Here is a 12084-nt window from a genome sequence, read left to right as displayed (position 1 = left end):
GGTACTCCTCTCGGAAAACATACAAATAAAGATACTTTTAGATGTTTAATTGCTATTTGGAGCATTGGGATCACTAGACAAGGGCTTAATGAACTTGTTTTTGTGAAAACCTCAAATTCGACCAAAATTGACATTTTTCACTTGTTTTGTCTGTAGCTCAAAATTAGACATTCCCCATTCCGACTCATTTTGCCAGCACGGGTCACATATACTGTATATTGTTTATATATACAGTTGCAAGAAAAAGTAAGTGAAGTGAACCCGCTTGCAGAATCTTTGAATAATTTTAACAACATAAGAGGGATCATACAAAATGCATTATTTTTTATTTAGTACTGTCCTGAATAAGATATTTTACATAAAAGATGTTTACATATAGTCCACAAGACAAAAAAAAGTGGTTTATGAACCACTGATTCTCAATACTGTGTGTCGTGACCTGGATGATCCACGGCTGTTTTTTGGTTTTGTGATGGATGTTCATGAGTCCCTTGTCTGTCCTGAGCAGTTAAACTGACCAATGTTATTCAGAAAAATCCTCTAGGTCCTGCAAATTATTCAGTTTTCCAGCATTTTTTGCATATTTTAACCCTCTCCAGTAGTGACTGTATGATTTTGAGATCTATCTTTTCACACTTGAGGGAGTACAATTGAGGAACTCAAACACAACTATTAAAAAAGGTTAAAACATTCACAGCTGCTCCAGAAGGAAACACGATGCATTAAGAGCCGGGGGGTGAAAACCTTTGAACAGGATGAAGAGGTCCAAAATGTTCTTTTTTTGTTTAAATATAATTTTTTTTCATTTAGTACTGCCCTTCGAAAGCAACAGAAGATACTTGCATGTTTCCTGCAAGACAAATTAAGTACAATGTCTTCACCCCCCGGCTCTTAATGCATTGTGTTTCCTTCTGAAGCATCAGTGAATGTTTTAACCTTTTTTAATAATGTCTTAACTGCCCCGATTGTCTTTTACGCTGGCCCCGGGCCATTGGGCAATCCTTATTGTTAAGCCCTGTCAGTGGCAGCGTGCTTTACACAACTGCATCCTACGCTTTGCATTGCACTTGGTGATGTAAGGCTTGGATGCAGCTGCTCGGCCATGGAAACTCATTCCATGAAGCTCTCTACGTTCTTGAGCTAATCTGAAGACCACACAAAGTTTGGAGGTCAGTAGCTATTAACTCTGCAAAAAATCGCTGACTTCTGCGCACAGTGCGCCTCGGCAAGCACTGACCACTCTCTGATTTTACGTGGCCTACCACTTCATGGTACCACACTTGAATTCACTGAGCTCCTGAGAGCGACCCATTCTTTCACAAATGTTTGTAGAAGCAGTCTGCATGCCTAGGTGCTTGATTTTATACACATGTGGTCATGGAAGTGGATTGGAACACCTGAATTCAATAATTTGGAGGGGTGTGTCCCTATAGTTTTGGCAATATAGAGTATGTGGCAAGCCTATAGTTTTACACATTCTGTAACGTTTGTGATACGCATAGTCAGGTTCTTTTTGCACATTAATCTGACAATAAATGTGGTACACCCAGTTTTTTTCTGATGCACACCAAGAGTCTCATTTCTGGCTACGCTAGTGTTCAATAGTTTTGCTGTATTACTAAATTATTTAGCTTAAGTTTTAGCACTACTGATGAAAGATAACTGCTGTTGATATGGAGAAGTGGTGGAGTTGGCCTATCGAGCTTCTGAGTGCTTTATTCCATTTGATTAGCACTGATTGTAAATGAAATGCTAGCTGGAGTGTGATTGAAAGGTCAGCATGGGGCAAAAGACCAAGTTCTCATAATCACCCTTTGTTTGATTGTTCCACTCCCCAAACAACACTTAAAGAAATGTTAGAATAGTGCCCTGCACTAAATTATTATTTGGCACTGATGGAAATGAACTGGATATTGTGTGACACTGAATAGAAAGATGACAATTAAAACAATTTTATCAACCTTCCCAGCCTCTTCTGGTCATCAACCATGTGGCATTCACAAGTTCCATATATAAAGCACCATGGGAAATCAAGGATCAAAATTCATCTTTGAAATCTTTCTCCTTCTCCTAATCAACAGCCCGATACATTTTCATTACACCTGTGCATAACTCTTCAAATAAAGCACAGAAGCAGAAACTAATTAGTTTTTAATTCATTGACTAATGGCTGCAGCCATCGCAGCCTGCTGCAAATGTTCCAACAGTCCTCATGCAAGTGCTATGTTTAGCTTCGCTTTGGATTCATAACCAAAATAATTTATCATCCCAAGCAGATTAAACTGAAGCGTATAGACCATAACCACAGCAATTTATAACGTTTTGTATCCAAAGGGTTTTTTTTCCCTTAGCAAATTCCCACTTTACAACTGTTCTTCCAGATTCCAGATAAATATCACCCTTTTATCAAGATACACTTTTCCTTTTTTGCTCTGTTTAATAATTAATATTCAAACTACCCACATGCTATAAAATACGACTGCTGCACAATATCATTGCTGCATGTGAAGCCGTTGGACCTTATCAATCAGGGTTCAAGGTTCAACCCCCTTTGCTCAGTTCGAGACACAGCCCACCGCTCTTTCCATGTAGTGTGTGGCAGAAGACAGCTCAAAGGTTTTTATGTTTTATAGTCTGAGCTGTGCTTTGGTCCTGAGGGACACTCTCAACACTGCTTTTCTCTCCCTGAGGGAGTAAATCTTTTCCATCTTTTTCATACATCTCATCATTTTTCAGCCTCTTTGCAGTGGCTTCCAGCACCCTGAAACCTGAATCTTACATTACTTTCTAGTTTTAGGACGAACGGTGTTGGGAGACATCTTTATACATAAAGGTCAGCACTTTTGACCTCAGAAGGTCACGCAACGTTATCTAGAGATGCGGTTTTGTGCAAGATCTGATCAAGAAGCTGAAGGATGAGTAGAAATCTACTACTTCTCTGGAACACAAACTTTCTATTGAGTTTGATTTGAGTCCCTCGTACAATGCTAAGGCACACAAAAGCATTCTGGGATGGGACAGCATCCCTGCTCAGGAACAACTCAGTCCCAGTGGTGTCCAAGGGAATGTAAGACAGTGATGAATTAAACAAACCCATCTAAGCTCTCCTCTACTGGTAGGATAAAAAGCCAGGTCGGCTTTATTCTCTGTTACTTTTCTGTTGCTTTTTTGCTCTTTTTCTTTTGCCCCATTTCTCTCTCTATCTTTATCTAGTTTTTTTGCTCTCTGTCGTTGCTCGCTTTCTCTTTTCCTCTCAGTTGGCAGGGCTCACAGCCTGATCAATAGACTCCAGCCAGTCTATGCTGAGTAGCTGAGAAAGCCCCTCCCTTGTGACCCAAAATAAGGACATAAGGAATAAAACAAACCCTCTCACTTTCTCTCTTTCCTTGCTGGTGACTTCAGTCCTTGTATACACGTGCGGGGGAATGATGGACCACTGCCAGACACAGAGTATCAATGCTGGCAGAGGGCCATACTGCGAGAGGGATGTAGCAACATAACAGAAAACACCAGTCACATTCAGACCACCACAATGAAATGCCCCTGTGCCCAGCTCATACTCCTTCTCTCGCTATCCATCTTTCTGTTTTACTTGGACTTTGATGTCACGGAGGTCACTATCGATTTCATCTTTTGGCTCTGAAACAGTAAACAACATAAAACCACAGTTTAACATCCACAGTGAGAGATTCTGAGGTGCGGTTTCAGAAACAAACATTTATCACGAAAAACGATTTGATCATTTTCACATGATCATTAAAAACCGTTTGGTTCAGGCAAATGCCACGCCAGATTTTTTAGAGTGTTTCACTAATAAATTTCAGAGGCATTAAAATCCTGACTATTATGAAGGACACAATGAAAGTCAGTGTCTTATCCCTTTCTTCACATTTTCTTATGTCCCGTGAGTGTGTAGTGAACTGCATCTTTAAAAAATACTGCACTGATAATGGCACCATAAAACAGATCATTTTACAGCTAGGTGATCTCAGTCTTGAATGCACTTGAAAACCATTTTCAAGTGACATAAAGTTTAACATGGCGCTACATCTGCCGAGCCAATGGCTTCCATACTACATGGAGCTGAGTATTTAATTACGAAGAGGGAATGAATGGAGATATAGAGCAGCCAGGTCTTCCTCTCCATATTCATTCTTTAAAGCAAATCACTCTGTCAGACAAAAAGAGATCCAAACTGCCTAGTATGTAATGCATAAAGTTGCAAACTAAACTTGATTTGCAGGGTGAGTGATGCTTTATGCTAAACTCATAACCGTGATGCTAGGGTTTTGTAAGTGGTTGCCAGGGACTAAGAAGTCGTTTTGGATGGTTGCTATGTGTTTACTGGTCCAAGTCAAAAGGATTTAATAATGCCACACAAATTGCACACATTACTGCATGGAGTGAACACACCCATTTTTGCTCTCATTCCTCATATAGCAAACTGAGTGACATTCACTTTGCACACTGTAAAAAAAAGAAAATGAAAAGATTTTTCACAGTTATAAATAAAACAAATATTATTGGAATACGTTTTACAAGAAAATACTATTTTAGTCTTTGTACTTCAAAATATCATGTTTAATTTAATGTGTTGCAGATTCTTTACAATTATTTGTCAAATTTACTAGCGAAGATTCTACAAAACGTTTTTTTCAGCGTAGTAAATAAGTGAACTATGAAATTGACCCTTCGCTGAGCTCACCCATGCATCCTTCGGTTACTGTTGCAAACTCAACACAAGCTTCACAAAACTGCCACTGATGAATGAAGTGGAGAATGAGATTTCAGTGAACAGCGTGATCTTTAATAAAATGTGCTCATTAAGTGTTAAACGATTGGATATTATTCTGACGTGAGCTGGAATGCATTGAGACATTGCAAAGCATTTTTATCAGCTGTTTTTCTTTAAATGAATGGTAACAAGATTCATTTAAAAAAAATAAAAAATAAAGGAAAATGGGACAATCCTCTCTGGGTACCTTTTGTCACACAAGTGACCTGACAGCCACAGTGTAGCATATTTTTGTATAATTTCTGCATAAAACTATCATATCTGTATTTAAAACTAAGCTCACAGATCCACAACAGACTTGCATCAAAAAAACCTGTTGGAAAATGGCAGATGGCAAACGTTGCTAACGTAGGACTGGTCAATAATGTAGCAAAGGGTCGACTGGCTGCATTTTAGATCAGATTGTTTAGAAAAATATTTTCAGTTAACCACATAATATAAGGTATCATACACCAATTTTTAATACTTATGGTTAAGGGTTTGTTCAAATCCCCAATCCTAAGTATGAGCAACAGAAATTGTGATGATAGCCTTATCAAGCACCACCAAGGCAGATAAAGTCTTTGATACTGTAAATCCGTTTTACTAAAGAAAATATACAGTTGCTATACTGTTGGGTATGTACAATCCATCTTAAACTTGGCAAAATAAACACTTGCATCCTCTTTGTTTCTTGAATCAGTTCTCAGATGCTGAAGACTAGTGGGTCGTAGTGACAGATCTTGGCCACGCTGGGAATTCTCTGCCTGGGGGTTTTATTGCTTTTTTTTTTATATAAACCAGCCATAAGAAAGAGACTCTCAAGGTTCCCCATGGCTGATACAGTCTTGCAAACCAATCATTTGATGTGCAAACAGAAGTGCTATGCTAATGGAGTCTCATTTAGTGAGTATGGATTACTAATCCTCGTCTCTTCCCAGCCAACTTGATTTCAGAGCTAGCCACTTGAAAGCGCACAACATAAACTTAATAGATCAATGCGTATAGAGGCCTGCAAATGGAGGGAAAGGCTTTGCTACTTTTAGTCACTAAATTATAATGTGCAACTGGGAACATTTTGGTCATCAGACCTTTACAAAGTGTCAAATGATCTATGAGCAGTCAGGGACTTCTAGAGGGAAGGTGTTCAATGTCTCAAAAAAAAAAAATGCCATACTGCCTACAGCCAATACACACATATACAGAATCCATTTCGTGTCACCATTAACATCGAGGAAGGACATTTGAAGCATTCTCAAATGCCACAGTGATGAATAAATGTCAGTCCATGCTTTGTTATGCTAAATCAATTAGTCACTGGAGGGAGAACGCCAAGCACAGCCCTGCAGTTAACTTCACTTATGGCCAATCTCCGAGCTATCTATCCACTTGGCTGAGATTTACATTTTAAGTCACCCAAATTTCTTCCAGAATTGGAAAATTGCCTTAATTAGCCAGCTAATTAGTTTAAGTATTGGCTTGCTGATGCCCAAACATTCAATGTCAACAAGTCTGCGAAGTCAAGGGAAAGTGCAGAGAAAACACAAACTAACTGTGGCGATTTGGACAGCTCTCGGTAAACAGATCCGCTCTGGCCGTCTGCACCGCTCCACTATCCACCTCTCCATCTCTGGTGGAGTCAGGCATCTTTTCAAACAAGGACCTCCTGTTGCGTCTGGCCCCTGCCTGCTGCTCGGAGTGAGTGCAGCATGGCAGCTCTGACACCCTGATAGATAGGAGTTGCAGGAAGCATATGGGCCAAGAGGCTGGCTTTCCTCCGCCTACTAAAGTACGGCGTACAGCTGCTTAATAGCTTGCATTGATCTGTGGCACGGAAAATTATTCTCCATTCCAGATATGTGACTCACCTGCCTCCACCTTGCATCCTGTTGATACGCTAGAGATGATGGAGACGCCCAACCCGTGCCCTCCTCCAGCTGTGCTCCAGATGTGTGGAGGAGAGGAGGGAATCCGGAAACTGGCCCATGCTGAGTAGAGGGGGTTCTGGGACAGAGAGGGGCAGTGTGGGGCAGTGTGGTGCAGTGATCACATCAAGTGAACCCTGGGGGCTCAGTGGGGGAGTGAAGCTCCCAGTGTAAAGGAGCGACAAAGTCATGTGAGAGCTGATGGATGCTGAGAAGACCTTATACCAACATAAACCACATTTAGACTGCATCTTATAAAACTTGTTTTCCTATTAGCTGCTTTCTTTCATTTATTTGTTTTTTTCTGCTGACAGTGTGTGTCTGGGTGACAACTCAGTATTAATAAAACATTTAGAATAATAATATTACAATAATATAATGATATAATATTATTATACCAAAAAATTCTCTCTCAGGAAAAATGGGCAAGCGTAAGGATTTGAGTGAGTTTGACAAGGGCCAAATTGTGATGGCTAGACGGCTGGGTCAGAGCATCTCCAAAACTTGTTCCCGGTCTGCAGTGGTCAGAATCTATCAAAAGTGGTCCAAGGAAGGAACAGTGGTGAACCGGCGACAGGCGCATTGATGCATGTGGGGAGCGAAGGCTGGCCCGTGTGGTCCGATCAAACAGACGAGCTACTGTAGCTCAAATTGCTCAAGAAGTTAATTCTGATAGAAAGGTGTCAGAATATACTGTGCATCACAGTTTGTTGCATATGGGGCTTCATAGCAGCAGACCAGTCAGGGTGCCAATGCTGACCCCTGTCCACCGGCAAAAGCGCCAACAGTGGGAACGTGAGCATCAGAACTGGACCACAGAGCAACGGAAGAAGGTGGTCTGGTCTGATGAATCATGTTTACTTTTACATTATGTGGATGGCCGGGTGCGTGTGCGTCCCTTACCTGAGGAACACATGGCACCAGGATGCACTATGGGAAGAAGGCAAGGCGGCGGAGGCAGTGTGATGCTTTGGGCAATGATCTTCTGGGAAACCTTGGGTCCTGCCATCCATGTGGATGTTACTTTGACACGTACCACCTACCTAAGCATTGTTGCAGACCATGTACACCCTTTCATGGAAACGTTATTCCCTGGTGGCTGCGGCCTCTTTCAGCAGGATAATGTGCCCTGCCACAAAGCAAAAATGGTTCAGGAATAGTTTGAAGAGCACCGCAAGTTTGAGGTGTTGACTTGGCCTCCAAATTCCCCAGATATCAATCCAATCGAGCATCTTTGGGATGTATTGAACAAACAAGTCCGATCCATGGAGGCCCCACGTCACAACTTACAGGACTTAAAGGATTTGCTAGTGGAGTCCATGCCTCGACGGGTCAGGGCTGATTTGGCAGCAAAAGGGGGACCAACACAATATTAGGAAGGTGGTCATGATGTTATGCCTGATCGGTGTACACACACACATAAATATAATATATACAGACAGTAAATCTGTGTTTGTATATATATATTATAAGTAATAGTAATAAACAGTAACTAACAATAAACACTAACACTAAACAATTACAATACTTGATTTTATGTTCTTCACAGACAACTTACTGCAACTCTGTAAGCACTAGTTCCTTATTAACCTGATACAACATCCCACACCTCATTTGTGATTTGATAGGGAACCATGCCACAAAATTAAACAATTATGTACTAAAACACAAATACTACCACCCTTATAACACGATTGTGAGAGAAGTAATTAAAATTGAACAAGGTCCAAGTTTCCAACCATTGGGAATACTAATCACCATAATGGTGACTTCAAACAAAAGACTACTTACAACAAAACAACACTAAATAAGAGCTAAAACCTCTATTAATTCTAAATAACAACTAATTGCATGTCTCCATTCATCCTCATACTTTGCCCACGCATACATAATTGAATTATTCAAGCACATGGGTTTATGGGTATTCTCCCATAGTGGGATCCATCAATGCTGGGCAGTTTGGTTATTCATTTAATTCAGTACTTTAAAGTGTCATAAGACAAAATGGCATAGCCTGTACAGTTTTCACAGTAGAAAATGTCTGGTAAATCTTTTAAAATCACAACAATATTTTATAAAGCAGGCCAAGGCTGCCTAAGACAACTGCACAAAGGCCATCATGATTGAGCCTCCAGCAGTCCCCTGCCACCTCTCCTCAGCTTCGCTGCGTCCAGTCTGCACGCAATCCTCCCGCCACAAGGCCTGGGACAAACACAGACACTCATGCATGCATGAACAACTGACACATTCTATCTCTTTCTTTGCAATTCTTCCTGAAGAGGTTGTAAACCAGGTTAACGGTCAACATGAAAAAAAGACCGGGTAATCTCATTTACATACAAGCCTTTCTCAGAGAATAATTAATCAATAGTTCAATATTTCATCACATAGCGAGGTCAAAATTTCCCCATATCTAAAACCATTTAAATCTATAATCCTCTTTAGATAACCATTTACTGTAATGCGATCACTGTTCAAAGTCACTTATTACATTAACATTGTGAAATTAATATAATTTAAGAGAACCATTTTCTATTTTTATATATTTTAAAGTGTAATTTATTTCTGTGATATCAAAGTAATTTTTTGCATACATTTTTGTAACATTATAAATGTTGTTACAGTCACTTTTGATCAATTTAATGAATGCTTAGTAAATAAAAATATGATGTATTATTATTAATATATTTGTAAATCTTACTGACCCCAAACTTTTGATTGGTGTATACACTTTGGGGTTAGTAAGATTAGCATTAAATTTGAACATACATTAAATTCAACTAATAAAACTAGAAAACAAGTCAAAGAGCAATATTTAGATGTATATATTTATTGCTCAACTAAATAATTTGTAATAAAAAAGGAAAAAAGCTTGAATGAAGATGAGATGCTTTTTACACTGTTCTGTTCACTTGGCCATAAAGCAACAATAAAAAAAATATGTATCAAGCTTCGTTTAGTAGTTAAAAACAGTGCAAAATGTTACACAAGAACTAAATTTGGCATGCAAAGAGAAATGGTCTATGTGTGTGTGACGGCGCTGAGCATATGCCAGGATCAGACCTGTGATTGTATGTCATGATGCCTTGTGCTGAAGTGAAAGAAAGTGAATAAAATAGACAGATAACACTGGTGCAAGTGTGCTATAGTCTGCAGAATCGCATTTCGCTGCTCTGTCTTCAAATTCCTCCATCCTATTTTCTTCTGATACGTCATGTCTAGTTTCTCCTCCTCTCTCATTCTTTACACAGCTCACCCTGTCATTTCTTCTTTGTGGTCCCTCCTCACTTTTTGAGTCTTACCCCGACAGTCATCTTCCGCTGATGTTTACAAGATTCAACCTCTGAACAGCCGTTGCCTTGCATGCCATCCGTGATTTAATTAGTGCGATTGAATCACAGATCCTTAATTAAGCCTTTTAAAGGAATCATGTGGTGTGCTGGAATCCTGAGGAGGGGCCAGATTAGATAAAGAACAGTGAGAACATATGAGGTGGAATTGGTTTAGTGCCATCCAGCCGTGTCCTGTGAGGACTGCCAAAGTAAAACTCAGTATGGGTCAGGACTCTCAGGAAAAAACAGACCTCACCTCTGTATGGGGCTGCAATCGAGGCTTGAGAAAAAGGACTGGTCTGAGCAGAGGACAGCTCAATAGAACCACATAGAGGGGAGCGAGATCAGACTGAGAATCTTTTAGAGAAATAGGTTGAGAGTAAAAATCAGGCAGAATAAGCTCTAGACTGTCCGAGAGGGTTCGCCTTGACAGAACAAGATACAATCAGAAACTTGAGAATGAGGTTCAGGGTTGAAATCAGGAGAATGAGAGACAAAATTCAAATCATAAAGACTATTAACATTGTTTTGTCTGCATATTTTGAAGCAGCACAGTGTTTATCAGTGTTTATCACAGTGAAGCAGCACAGTGTTTATCTATGCAGCATAAGTAATGCACTATGGGCAAAAGAAATTATGTATGTATGTCATTTGAATTTCTGATCTTGGAAAGAGAGTTGGTTGAAAAAAAAGAGAATCACTTCATTTAAATACAGTTACTATTTCAGCACATTCAGCACTTGACTAAAATGTTGTGAGTGAATAAGGTGCAGGTTATAGTGTTAAAATATTCCCTTGAATTCACTTTTAGTTACGGTTCAAAACATCATCAATAGAGGGTTTTTTGATTTTGTCAACAATAGTGAAGATGAGACGAACAAATGTGCAACATAACAATACACTCAAAAAAATGCTGGGATGTTTCTGTAAACACTTTGTTGGGTTGATTATGCTGGGTCAAAATTCTGGGTTATTAGGAGTACTGTAAACACACTCTTGGGTTGCTCATGCTGGGTCAAATGAGTTGTAACGGGGTCATTCACAAACAAACAGCTGGTTGGGTTAGATTGACCCAACAACTGGTTTATTTGTTTTTCATTCTTTGTGGAACTTTCTGGATTCTTCACTTCAAGGAGCACACCAGTCAGAGCGGGTATTTTATTGTAAGTTGAATATTTACCTATATTTTTAATTGTATTTTAAGTTGTGGTCGTAGCAAGCTTATTTCACTATTCAAAATACAGTCTTTGATATAGGAGTGTGAGGGGTTAGTGTTTATTTATTCTGTGAAACATTAAATAGCCAAGGCTAGCCGGTTATATATATATATTTTTATAATAATGCCTCATCGTTATAATATAATATTGTTAGTTGAAAACCTCTGCAGCCTTTTTTAAATATGCAGTTTAAATTGTTAATTCATCACCTAATTGTATTCATGCAGTTGCATTTTTTAAAAGGGAAAGGCGTTTCGTATATCCATTCAGAGCGCAATATGTCCGTTATTTTAGCCCCTCAAACGCAAAATCAGGTAGGAAATTAGTCTGTGGCTAATATGCTAGTGATAAGCGAGAGAGACCAATAATGCGTATATATTCATTAAAGTTTACCTCAGAATATGATAGCTAATTTAAAAATAAAGAAATAGCCTACATGTCCTTCTCCTTTAGCACAGTTTTGTGAAATTCGAATTTACTCAAGAGTTTGTTGCTGGCACTCATGGACAATTTTGTAAGAAGAAAATTATCTGAATGATAGCTTGACAACCTAAACACCTTTTAATGTAAGTCGATTTTTATTGAGACAAAGTATGTTACTAGGGCTGCGATATACAAAACTAAATGATGGTGCGTAATCAACAGGTGGGGACCAACATGGTGGAGTATTTACAGAATGCAGAGACGACTGGAACATTGCTGCACATTTTGTGCCTTGGGGACAAGACAAGGTGGACATGCCTTGTGTAAAAAATTTGTATTAAATAAAAATATATATTTACAATTAAAATGAAATTTGCCTCGGGTTTATTGTATTACATAGACCCAATAATTAT

The sequence above is a fragment of the Gobio gobio genome (genome assembly GCF_949357685.1).
Source record: "Gobio gobio genome assembly, chromosome: 21".
In the NCBI taxonomy this organism is placed as follows: Eukaryota; Metazoa; Chordata; class Actinopteri; order Cypriniformes; family Gobionidae; genus Gobio; species Gobio gobio.
This window is presented reverse-complemented; position numbering follows the sequence as displayed.